The 13,211-nt window shown below is 51.8% G+C and overlaps 1 protein-coding gene across 6 annotated transcripts in view; it reads left to right on the plus strand.

The window, feature by feature from the left end:
* Nucleotides 1-13,211, plus strand: part of LOC126536542 (uncharacterized) — a 470,489-nt gene that overhangs the window by 232,975 nt on the left and 224,303 nt on the right. Inside the window, exon 2 of one of the 6 annotated variants that reach the window (XM_055074077.1) lies at nucleotides 8,035-8,151. The exons of 4 other annotated variants lie outside the window; for them this stretch is intronic. The gene's annotated coding sequence lies outside the window, so the exon portion shown is untranslated. Of the gene's footprint in view, nucleotides 1-7,688; nucleotides 8,152-13,211 lie in introns of those variants that run through there. One more of the 6 variants, XM_055074076.2, reaches the window with a different exon arrangement.

Consider the following 13,211-nt stretch of genomic DNA (forward strand, 5'->3'; position numbering starts at 1 on the left):
CAGCAGCGAGCATTTTAACGGCGAAGCTTTTGCTACTTACAGCTGCTTGGTTCAATTGGCTTCGACTTTGAGAAAGATTGGCTGTTTAAAAAAAAAAGGATAAAGTAGGGACTATGTGCTTACTACAGCGACTTAAGAGTGCTTTCATGCCGAGTTTCTAGTTTTGAGAGCGCGCCGCCTATAAAGGTCTTTGTTGTACTTGTTGCTGTCTGTTATATCGCTTGATAAACAGGTAATCTTCGATAACGAAAAGGCTGAAACAGTCGTCTTAGTGGCGTATAAGCACTCTCACGCGCGTTCACAGGCAGACGTGCCATCTGATGCGTCAAATTAACCGCGCTCTAGAATAGAGAGAGGGGAGAAGAGAGAGTATGAAACCTTCATGTCAGTCGGTGACGCTAACGTCACCGACTGACAAGCACGTGAACTGCCGTTATTTGAAACCTTAATGTGCCGCCAGTGTTAGGGCGCGTCTGCCAGTGCGGGTGCTTAGTGCGGCGATGCGCTGGAGGGTACCCTGACCAGTTAGAACACCATGCTCCGAGGCACGCTTCTTTTACAAACGACGTATTGCCTGGAACCTTAAAGGGGCATCCGTCACTGCTAGACTACCAGCGTTCCTCTTTGATTGTCTATAGCCTCTCAACATCCAGTGCATGAAGTCACTCCTCATGGCAGTATATATAGGATATCGCCTTGCCAAGATGGCGTGGTGGTTCCGTGGGTCAGGAGGAGCCAGTAACTGAGGGGTCTCTGTCTTTTGTCTCCAAAGGTGCTCGCCAATGAGCAAACAGGATCACTTCGTAGCGCTGCTGATAGGCACTCGCGAAGCGCCACGAATGACCACCTTATCTTACCTTCCCCACAATGCTTTAGAGCAACGTAAGGATGCTATACAAGGCCCGCCTCTGAGATGCAGAATGTACGCGAAGGAAGCAACAAACCTCTCCCTTATAAGAACAATAAAAAAAATGTTCGGAAGTTCTCAAACGACCTTTCCATCATTTCCTTATATTCGGGCATATACATGTACTTCATATATGTGCAGCGCGTCGTAGTCTGCGGCGAAACTCCTGGTGCGACGGGCCTGGCCCGAGGTCGGCTTTTATTCCCATGCGCGCAGCCCGTTGCCGCTGACTTCGCAATACTCCGCTCGGGTGTGCGTGTGCTCGCGTGCGGCCAAACAGAGAAGAGTGCCTGCGGCGCGGCTGCGCCAGAGCACTCTATAGCTGCGCCGCGCACGGCATCGGGGCCCGACGCTTGTCTCAAAGACCAGTCGTTGTTGGGCGCGCTCACTGGGGCTCACGAGCGGCGAGGTCTGGCGGTGGGTCTGCGGCATGCTGCCGCTGCTTCTTCTCATTGCTCGCCGCTGTCTGTTGCGGCTCGTAAACGGAGCCCGTCCCTCCTACAGCGAGAGACATTGGCGGGCCGATTTTTCTTCCCGGCAATCGGCGGCCCGACACGGCCCCAGACCTTCTGGCGACGGATGTAGCCTTTGTCTGCCGCGCACTTGCCGAAGCGCCCTGGGCGGCGAGCTCGGTCCTGCGCCGATAAAAGCGTGCACCGCTGGGGAAGCTTGACAGTGCGACAGCGAACAGGGTGTTGAAATTGTAAACCGTCTTTTCACGTCTGAAAAGTGCGCGTCCGAAAGGCAGGCCCTACTGTCGACTGGCGTGACTGGTCAGCGTACAAGCTCCATTGAAGCAATCACGAAATGTCCCTCCGAGAGAACAGCCTTGTGCATTCGGCCGTTGATTGGTCGACGCCATTTGACGGTTCAGAAGCGGTGCACGGATTTACGAAGAAAGATTGCGTGTTAGGGAGAAGGAAAGGGCAAGGACATTTATACGCGAGAGGCTTTTGTTATCCGGCGTTGGAACAGTTCACAAGCCCGCGTTCTTGCTCGGAGCATATTGCCGGCTATCCGATTGTGCCATCTGTAACAGATGGGAATGCTCAGCGCATTCTGCACCGTTTTGTTTCGTGCGGGTTCTCCCATGGAGTCTTGTAAGGCGTACTGCATGCTGTGAGACAAGGTCGTTTTTCTACGGAACTCTTGTGCACGTATTTAGATCTGGGCATCTGGCACATGAGGTGGCACTTTACGTTCAGGAATCTTGGCCTGTATTGACAAAAAGCTCTTAATATATGACACTCTGTAAGAACAAATTCCAGAGAATCCTGATGCTGGAGATATGATTATCGAAAGCCCCAGTGGCAAATAGCACTTACGAATGAAAGCTTTGTGAATTCGGCCTCCTTGTTTGTTCATGTACTGCATGCAGCGGTGATCTTTGATTGCTGGGGAAAGGACGTTGTGCACATTGAGCTAATGCTAGAGGGAACATCTCATTTTAAGGAAGTAGTATTTGTTCTCGTGCTTTGTGTTCTTTATTGGATAGACGCGGCTAGGGTTATACGTTGCGCGCATATACATGAAAGAAAGACAATTCTGGAAGATTTCATGCAAGTGCTGAGCTGCAGCCTGTACTCCAATATCAGCTAGGTGTTCCCTATAAGTTTGAATGTACGCCGCATTATCAGAGTGGAATGGGCTAGCGGCAGCCTTCTGGCAAGTCTAAATGATAAGCACACCGTCCCGCTTGTAACCCGAATCTCAGCAAACGAGCACCTACGCATTTGACACGGCCGGCCGATTACTCGTAATGAAGTCCTTGCATCTGGAAGCCTGAAAGAGCGACATTCCGTGGACTCTTCAAGAGAAAGAACAATTCGTCTTGCCCAGATTACAGATTTATCAGGATTAAATGCAGCATCATGGCTGTACTCTCTCAATGTATATCTTCTTTCTTTTTTTTCTTTGCTGGTCGTACACGTAGCCCAGGCCCAAAATGAAACCGCACAACAAGCGTGGCAAATTGAACGAGTGGTTCAAACGGGGTACGGTGGTTCGAAGCGTCGTAAAAATTATCAGAACGGGAGGTGCACCTGGCTGCAAGCTTTGCTTTCCGCTCCGACGCTTTCGACAACGTTCGTATACACAGTGCGAGTGAATCGTTAAGTCGCAACTTATCTAGCGTGGCCGTTTATCAGCCCGAAGGTGAATCCGGTGTGGTTTGCTATTGCTTCTTTTTCCGCCTCACGTGTATATACGCAGAGACAAGCCTATCCTTATCCCTCTCCCCAGCCCCCTTCTCTCTCTCTCACACACACACTGCTTGTTTCGCCTTCTCTTCATTTTAGTGGACCTCTATTCTTGTCAACTCGACCGGTTGGTCGAGCCCGCGGACCTGCCCCGTTTCTCGTCCTCTGGCCACAGTTTATGTATACACGCTTGCCTATAACGCTGCGCATCGGCTCGTGCCCTCACCCCCCGTTCCTTCTCTTTCCCCCGCAGTGATTTGATGGAGCAGCGAAAAGCGCGTCTGAACACCGCCGCCGTATATAGCTACCGCTTCTCCGCTTCGCGCTATCAGCCCCGCGAGAAAGCTTCAGCCGCGGGTTGACGTATTGCGGCAATTAGATTAATTACTTCTCGCTCCAACGCGGCGGAGCTCCTCCTCGCGTTTGTGTGTGGAATTAAAAAAAGTATACAAACGGTAAAAAAGACAAATCCCGGAGATCTTTTTGGAGATACCATCTTCGTTTTTTTTTTTGTTATTATTATTGTTCTTTCCGTTCGGTTGTTTGAAGCCCGAGTTGGGCTGTTATTATGAACCTGGGCGGTTGGTCGAGCGCAATTCAGAGGCCGGTCGGCGAGGAAGGGAAAATGGAGGCGCTTCTTCGGTCAGAAATATCTCGCATTCCTGCGATGATGTTAGGCGGTTTGGTTGACGCGTCCTATCCAAAAGTGTATATAATGCATGCGTCGAAGCTCGATCCTTAACGGTGTTCAGTGGAATTGTAGGCTTCGCTTAATTTCTTCAGGTCCGTGACCTCGCACGAGGTAGTTTAAATTGTTTAGAAGCCTGGACCCTGCGTCTGGGCCTCAAGAGTGCCTGAATATCGCCCTACGGTGATCGATCAGAGTGTGCAGCTCCAGGTATATGATCGTCGTGCGCCAGCACTTCGCACCGCGCTCCGGGTCGCTCGTTGACGGCTCCTGTCATTCATCCTGAGCAAACGCCTCACCTGACCTGCCCTTCCGTCTTTGCTCTTCACTCCCATATTTCTTCATCGCGTACGTTGTCGCAGAAGTCACGCCGAGGTTAACGAAAAACCTACCGGGCACTGTCACGCCGAGGCTTTTATGCAAAGCAAAATATAAAACAGGTATTTAAACCGTATAAGGTATTTTCAACACAAAAGTACAGTTGTCTGCGCGGGGCCTTGTTTTCACGTTTATTTTTTTTTTTTTCATGGCCGCTTTCATGAAAATGAGCACTTTGGACTTGCAGTTGTTTTTAACGGAGCAACTCCAAATGCTCCTTTCGGTTCATTGGAATGCGCGATAAGCTATCGGAAGGTTTTCTGTTACTGTCGTTCCGTAAAGAGAAGCAAAGTTTCTTTTAAACGGATGACATTGCTTCTCTACTCGCCATATATTGGACACTCAACACCAGGACCCGTATTCGCAAGAACCTCTTATGCTAGAGCTATTCGTAAGAGAAAATATGCTGGACATATTATTATCGAAGGTGGCCAGACAGTAGCATGGGACACCTATGAACAAAATGCTTTGTGATTTCGGCTCCTTGAGTATAGAGAAGGAGAGGTATGCGAGATACAAAGTTGGCCTGGCGATAAGCTTGATGCCGCGTCGGGAAGGCAAACAAAGACTATAGGGGGACGGGGATTCGGCGGTCCCGGCGTGCTCCTCAAGTGCCATCTTCGGGGTAGTGTGCTGCCCTCTTCGCGGTCCGTTCGTCGGGGTCGCAGCTGAGGTAAAAGGCGGGACCCGTTTCTTCTCGCCGCCACGGCGGCGCCGCGTCGCATCGCGAGGTTTGGTCGCTGGAGCGCGACGTTACGACTACGACCGGCTTGGCACCCCGGCGATGTTGCTTCCCGTACACACACACACACACACACAACGGAGCGAGGATGCACAGGCGGGGCCGCGGCCAGAGAGGCATCGGACCGGGCGCGAGGCAATGCACAACGTTCGCGCTGGAGAGGCGAGGAAGCGAGACGACGGCGACGACACGCATTCCAGGGGACCATGCCGCATTGCGATTCTGGGAATCCCGCGCGCACTTGGGAGGCGGCGGCTGCTGACGGCTGCTGCTTCTGGATGTCGCCGAGATGACGATGGGGGGAGGGGGGGGGGGAGTGAGAAGCCGCGCGGGTCTTCTTGTTTCGCCGGCATTTTGCGCTGATTTATGCCGCCGCGACGAGGTCCTGTGTGCGTGCGCGTGAAGCAGCAGCAGCAGCAGCAGAGGGTGCTGCCGCCGCCGCCGCCAACAAGGGCGATGCGAAACGTACAGGCCCCGAAGGAGCGCGCCCATATTATTCGCGGGGAAAGAGGCACCGCGCGATGCTCGCTTCTCTCTTCTTCCCTCGTGACGACGCCTGCTTTTATCAATGCTCGTCGGTCCCGTCGAAGGGTCGTCGTCGTCGCCGCTGCCAGAGCGTGTTCGTGTGTGCGTGTGTGCGTGCGCAAGCGCGACGCTGCCTGCCCGCCCGACAGTCTTGTGGATGTGCTTCCTCCTTCTTGTGTGCCCCTGTCGCCGCGGTTGTTCCTGGCTCCCCCCACCCCCCCCTCTCTATTACCTCTCTCGCGCCTGCTTCGTCTTCGTGATGCATCATTCATATTGTGCTCGTCGCAGCGGTAGCGAGCGTTGCGGCCGCCGCGCGACCAGCGATGCGTCGCGTCGACACGTAGGCGCGCGATATATGTTAATGGCGGTGCGCCTGCCTGCCCTCTCTACTTCCACCCCCCACCCCCCTTCTATTCCCCAACTGTCTCTGTCGCGCGCGCACACCCAATGCCGCCGCTGCATTCGGTGTGCGCGCGCTCGCGATGCTCATTTGAGCGCAAGCAATTCCTGGCGGCTGATGCGCTTTTTCTTTAGCCTCCATGCCAACCCCTTCCAAGCTTTATACACCCTCTCTCGCTATCTCTTCCCAAACTCTCTGCCTTGACTTCTCTGTGAGCGTAGTCTAAAAAGAAAAAAAGATGTCGTCATTTGATTTGTTGGGATTTTAGTTCCGAATGCTGCTTTCTGTGCGAGCCGGTTTCCGCTCTTTCTTGCTGTCGCGTTGTTTATTTTGGTTATTCTTGTTCGGTTGCCGTCGCTTTTGTCTCTACGTGAGCGAGTGCTTTCACCACCGCTCGCTGCTCTCTTGGAGCCACAGAGGCGTTGACGCGGCGGATGGACACGCTTCGCTTGCGAGTGCAACTAAGAGCATGCAGGCATGGTGTTTTGGCGTGTGCGGTTTTGCTTTGTCTTTCGCGAGCATATAACGTCTGTCTTGGCACTTCCTTTCATCCTTCTGGAGCGTCGCACGTCCCTGGTTCCATCTCGATCGCATGCCCTTTTACTAGTGCCAACGAACCTTCGGAATATGCGGAGATTTGCCGCAGTTTTCTGCACTTGTTTCAGTATCCAAGTCTGATCGCTTTCTCTTGATGTCTTGACACTAGTTTTGGGCAATTCCGCCATAGAAATTGTTGACACAGTCAGAACTCTTGGAGTCTACTTTCATACAAATTTGTCGTGGGATATACGTTTCAAACACCCCATTTCTCGCACTTCCAAAGCAGTGGGTATACCGGCAAAATCACTTTTTTTTACTCCCTGCGAGTATCAAACTCCAACTTATTTTTCTCTCAATTAATCTGCCGTTTCCTTGTCCGGGGCACCAAGACAATAACAAATATAAAATATAGCTACATTACACATGCTACAAAAGAAAGCCATCCGTCATGTAGCCGGGCAGCACTGCAAAGCACACACCGCAACACTTATTACACGTTCTTGCATAATTTCTCTTCACAGCTTCTATGCATAAAATTTAGCCCTCAGATATAAACAGAGCCTTAAATTTTATGATGGAACTCTACGTTCATTAGCGGAGCCTAAAATAAAGACACACCCTTACTCGTCCCGAAATACCGACGACAGGATATACACGTTTACTTATGAGTGAGCAAACGCTATGCCACAGGCTTCCGAAACACTTAAACTACCTCCTAGAACATGAAATAGATATTGCATGTACCAGTAAGAAAGCATTGAGAATGTTCTTCCTGTGTCTTCAGTATTGTTGTATCAGCAAAGAATTTTATTTCTCATGTTTTTGCTTTGACGTGCTTCTATAATATCTTTTTTTGTGTGTGAATTGTGATTACGCATATTGAGTGTGTTTCTTTATGTGAAAAATAACATGTAATGCCATGCTGTCTGCCTTGTAAGGGGACCCCCAATCCCCGTCATGTAAACAAAAGTGCCCTTTTTGTTCTGGCCTCCTCCAGCTCTTCCAGTTTTTATGCGAAAAAAAATGGGAATAAAATTGAATTGAATGTCCTGCATTGGTTCGATGGCTTGGACTGAGAGAGAGAGAGAGAGAGATAAAGAGGAAAGGCAGGGAGGTTAACCAGATATAAGTCTCCGGTTTGCTACCCTACACTGGGGATGGGAGATAGGGGCTATAATGTGGTGGCAACCGAGGTGTACACAGCGGACAGGAGAATCGCATCCTGTGTTTGTGTGAGGGATAGGGGCGTTGAGAGGGGACGGGGAGTTAGGGTGGGGGGAGGGGGGGTGCGTTCGTGCTAGTGTGTGTGTGTGAAGACCCCAACTTTCTTGTCGGTCGGTGGTTCTGTTTTGTGACAGTAGCAGTGACTACTGACGGGCGTTGTAGCAATACCTGCCATTTCGCTCATTTGCCATACACATGAACGCATTCGATTAATGAAGTGAGCTTCGTTTAGTAGCTTATTTTGCTAGCGGAAGGCTTAAGTGACGAAATGGCCAAGGGAACATCCGAAGTAGGCGTGAAGCCGTAAAAATTATCTTAATGTGTGATTTTCGTTTGTCTTATTGTTTTTGATTCAGCCGTGATTCGTTGCCAGCGCCGTCTTTCTTCTTTTTTTTTAGTACTTACATATTCTTTGTTTTTTTCTATTTGCAGGTAAGTCCCCGCCATGCTGCCTGTGTCCTATCTCTGCGCGCTGACGTGCGTTAAAGAGATCATCGCGAGCAACGGCTTCGGGGACGGCTAAAGCTGCAGCTAGCCTGCCCCGCTCAGGTTCGGAGACTCCTTTCGCTGCTCGCTCGTCTTCTCTGCGTCCTGCGGGTAGATTTCGCCCCCGAGGCGGCGGCTTTCCCTCGGAAACGGGAACATCTGCAGCGCAACAAGCGCGCAGCCCAGTTACGTAGTTGCGTGCGCCGTCAGTTTCGCCTTCGCCGCCGAACTTTATAGAGCCTTGCATGCGTTCGCCTCGGGAATCTGGCCCGATGGCGGCTTCGTGCGACCTCCTTGAAGATGCGTGTGCGCCTTATACGTGCAGCGCGCGCTTCCGTGACGCGTCGATCATGACAAGACGGATGGTCGGCGCAAGGCTATCTGGTTCGGCCTCGTTTGTTCAACGCCGCGCGCGCGCGGTACGTGTCTGTCTAGCGCTGGACACATAGACTCCTCTGTTGTTTCAATTACCCCCAGTGTGTGCTTGTGCATTGCGCACGTGATAGGTATGAACCCCCCCCCCCCCCTCCCTTCTTTCTTTCGTCTTTCCGCATGCTCAGGGTGACGCGGTTTTGTACGGGGGGAGAAAAAAAAACAGAGAAGGGGGAGGTCGTGGAGGTTGAAGGGGGTTAGTTGCCCTTGCACCCCCGACCTCCTGGCGGTCGGGTGCCGTGTTGTGTCCATTAAAAATGAACCGGTTTGTCGTCGTGCGCGCCGTCACGGAAGTGCGCGGATGCGACCGCGTCGAGAGCGCGATCCGCGGGCGCGTACTGCCACTGCTGCGGGCTACTGCGTTTATACGGCGCAGGGCGTATACGCGTCGCTTGCGTCTGTGTGATGTGTACAGTGGAAGTGATTGTTCAAATACAGGTACGACAAATGTGCCAAGCGTCAATCGCGCTTTATCGGTTGTCAGAAGGAATCTGTTGAAACGAGCATGGGCATTCTAGGGTGCTGATGGGAGTGTTTCTCTTAGGACTGGGTTCGTTCAAACGTCTGCTACAGCGACGATGCAGATATACATGGTGTCCCGCGTAACTTGAGCCGAACATTAAAGATATGCAAATGCCAAGTAGCTGTACAGAACCAATGTAATGTTGTTTGCCGTCGTTTGGAAATACTCAGATTCTTTCTTTTTTCATACCGCCTAATTAGATAATTATTCTTAATTAATTAATAAACTTCTCAAACATTATAATTAGATGAAAAGTGTCAATGAGAAAATTGTAAAGCATCATGAAAAGCTCCTGATACAGATTTCTGTTGCTCGATACGTGCAACACAAGAAGGTTTTTCCGAGCGTGAAAGAAGCCCAAACTGCACCCCGTGAACGTTGTGCGTTAGTTGTTCCCCGAGAGTGGTAGATGAGTACGTTGTAACTCCATAATGCAGAGAAAAAGAGCACAAACTGTACACGGGCAAAAAAGAAAAAAAAAAGGGCATTTGTATGTGTATCTTCCTGTCCGTATCCAGTTCGCGCTATCTTATTATTTGTTCAGTGCTCGGTGTCTTTCGAGCGTGCCGTGAACTGCTTGCATATCGTAGGCGAAAAAATATGCATAAAAAACAAAGACACATTGCACGTGTGTAAGATTTCCAAGATTCAGCCTGTCCCTGTGGGCTATGGTTATTCAAGTCATAATTCTGCCTGCTTGCTGGTGTGCTTTGAGGCAGTGAGTCCTGTTCACCATTGCTACTATAGTAAGAGAGGTCTTGCGCATACGTTGTCGAAGGGATTTCTTTATTCTTTTTCTGTAAGTTGCCATAATCTACCGTCTTCATCCTATTTTTATCCCTCACTTCATTCCTGCCGTTCCGCCACATGCGAGAGCAAAGGAGAAAGACACAAACACGCGCACACAAACAGAATAAAGGGAACGAAAGAAAGGATAACCAGATATATTTCACCCTGTCCAACCTAGCGACTACGCCTTAGCACTCGCACCCGCGTGTCCCCTCGCCTGTTGCGTCGTTCCGCGTCCTACTACGACGTCTTGGAGCCCGCGCAGACCGTTGCCGTCGTGCACCGCGCTCTCGCCACGCGCGCCAGCGGCAGCAGCAGCGCTGCGTGCAGGCGTCCAGCGTGACGTCATCGAGCGGCGCGTGGCGGAACAATAGACGCGATAAATGGGGGAAGACGCGCGCTCGAGCGCGCGCGTGTGTGTTTGTATACGTGATGGGTGGACGGGGGCTGGGAAGCGCCGCTGGATGGAGGAATGGGGGGAGGGGGGGGGGGAGATCTTGCTGTAGTCGAGATTGCGCCTAACAGCCGTCGCTCGCCGCAAGGGTCCATTGTGTCGCGTGCCGGCGCGCTCGGCTGAGCACGGGGGCTTCAATGCGGTACTTGTTGCCTCCTATTCACGGGAACGACGGTCCTCGCCCTCTCCTCTTCTGCGCACACGCGCGTATACAAGACACCCCACCGCTGCCGTCGAGGTAATCGCTCTCCGCCGTGCTTTCTATTTCACTTTCACCGTTGTTCGCCCCCGCTATGTGCCCTTGCGTTTCCATTCTTTACTTGCGCGCCTCGAGCCGCTCTCCATTTGGCTCCTGTGTTGTGTGCGACGCGTCTGTTTCTCATTTTCTTTTCACCTTTGATGCCTTGATTGTCTGCTCCTTCTTTCTACATTTCCTTTGTTTGTGTTTTATTTATTTTTTTCCCCACTGGAACGTTCCCTCATGCGTGCCCGACTCTTTTCTTTTTCTTCTCAACTTTCACTCCCACACGTCTTTCACCCCGCGAGGGATATTTTGTAATGTCAAGGTTGCTTCAGTGATTACGTTGGAAACCCTTTCTCGTGATGTTTGCACTCTGACTTGCTAAATGGACGTGCAATGAACTCATTTCGTATGTGGCGAGCTCACTGCGACAGGTTCGGCGTAGTGACGCGTGCGTACGGTTACTTGTCAATCAAGCAGGAATGCTTCTCCGTGGCGGTGCTCTTTGTTTTCATTCGTATCTCCCTGTCGATGAGTCTTTAATCGCTTCTGTAATCGCGGTCACTCTCTAGCATTTGTCGCAGACCCGTATCGTATGTCGCGTTTTCACAACGGAAACGGTAAGACCCAACGCTGCATGACTAATCGGGTATAACATTTTACGGACTCCGGTCGTAACTACACGTTTATACCAAGCCGTTAAAGTTGGGTCGATTTGGCTTGTCTGGCTGGAAACGGCAATCGTCAGGATCGAGCAAACACTAGCGGGCCGGGCCGAGTGAGCGTCGAGTTGAGTTGTATCAACGCGCTTGCAAGACGTCGGTTGCGCCGCCCAATCAGCTTGGCAAGGTGCATGTCAACGCGGTAGGGTTGACATGCATCACGGTAGGGTTGACACGACTCCGATTTCGGTCTGCCGTCAGTCGGCAGACCGAACTCGGTGTTGTGTTGGCCTACAGTGTGAGTGAGCCTTAAACTTATCGGTTGCCTTTCTCGTATTCCCCTTTCACTATGCTACCGTGCCATGCTAACCGTTTGTGTTTTGTTGCTGTATTGTTTTTACGTTTGCCAATTCGTCCGTTTCATCTATGCTGTATTGTACGAATTGAAGTTGCCAGTGCGGGAGTAAGTGAATGATTGGGAAATACGGTCTGATATACGAGGCAGTGTTGCTGACTCGTGAGAGTGCGCAGGAAGGCGAAATTTAATGCACGAGTGTATCAAGAGCAAATCCATAAAATGTTGAAACTAGGGCAGAGCAATCAGAGAAGCAACGAAAGTGTTTATTGTTTGGGTTGGCCGCGTTAAGTAATTGTCCGCAGTCACCGGCGTAGAGCTGTGACAGCGCGCGAAAGCTCCGCTTGCATAATCGCGTGAAGCCGCGCAGCCGTTAATGATCACAACTGGCAGCTAAGCGAACATACTTAAATAAGAAGTCTTTGTTGTGTGTGTGTGTGTGTGTGTGTGTGTGTGTGTGTGTGTGTGTGTGTGTGTGTGTGTGCGTGTGCGTGTACGTGTGTGTGTGTGTGTGTGTGTGTGTGTGTGTGTGTGTGTGTGTGTGTGTGTGTGTTTACATTGTATTTCAGGGTGGAACACGCCTCATCCTGTTTATTCAGGTAGCGTTCTCCAATTATGGAGCGTTAAACGCAGGCCCAACTCGTCTTTCTTAGACCCAAGTCCCCGTGTGCCAGAACGTTCACCTTGCAAACTTTTCAAGTATGCGACAGTGCTTCCACATAATGATACGGCGCCCGCGCTAAACGTGGTCGACGTAGCGGCGTCTCTATCAACGAAACCCTGTAGGCGATTGCAGGAAACCGGCATGGAAGGGGAGGAAGGGGAACAAAACGATGCAATACGAGTGGAATTGAAGTTTAAAATTAAAAAAAAAAGGCGGAGGAAAGGAAGCAGAACGTGGCAACAAAGGGCGACCAGGGTTGGCTTGAAGGGGACGGATACCACGCGGCGCTTATTTGGGAAAAGGGGGCAGGAGAGGCTGGCACTTCACCCTCAGCTATATTCTTCCACTGCCGTCTCCTCTCTCTATTGTACTGTGGGGAATTAAGTCATCCGGCGCTGGCGGCAGCGGCCCGGGTTTTCCTCTGGAGTGGGTCGCCGGGGTCGGCGCCGCCGCAGCCACCGCGATGGAAGGCTGCATAATTGAGCGCGAATCCCGGCGCCCCTGTCTACCCCCCGCTTCTTGCTACTACTCCGTCAGACGGAGGTGGCTTCCCCGCACACACGCTCTCCCTCTCGCTTGGTCTCTCTCCTCTCCATCCTCCGGCGCGGGCAGCACGAGGAGTGCTGCATGACTCCCGCGCTTCACCAGCTCATCGTCTGTGTGTGTGCGCGCGCGCAGCGAACGGTGGTACACGGATTCGTCTCGCGATTCGAGCACTGGCGCGCCATGCACAGCGCGCGGGAGGAGAGGCTGCGGTCGTTCGCAGCACTCGCGGCTCTCGCGCTCATTGTGGTCGGATCAGAACATACACCGCTCCCTTCTCTCCCTTCTTGTTATTTCTTTCGTTGCGCGCGCGCGCATGCGTCCTCCTTTCTAGGGCTCACCCGTTAACTCCGTCTCCTGTGCTGCGCACTCCAGCTTTGGGTCTGTTGTTGTCCGAGGGTCGCTTTGCCTGGTACCTCCTGCCACTCCCGTACCCCCACTTCCCTCTTTCTCTCCTTTC

The sequence above is a fragment of the Dermacentor andersoni genome, chromosome 4 (assembly GCF_023375885.2).
Source record: "Dermacentor andersoni chromosome 4, qqDerAnde1_hic_scaffold, whole genome shotgun sequence".
NCBI classification, from domain to species: Eukaryota; Metazoa; Arthropoda; class Arachnida; order Ixodida; family Ixodidae; genus Dermacentor; species Dermacentor andersoni.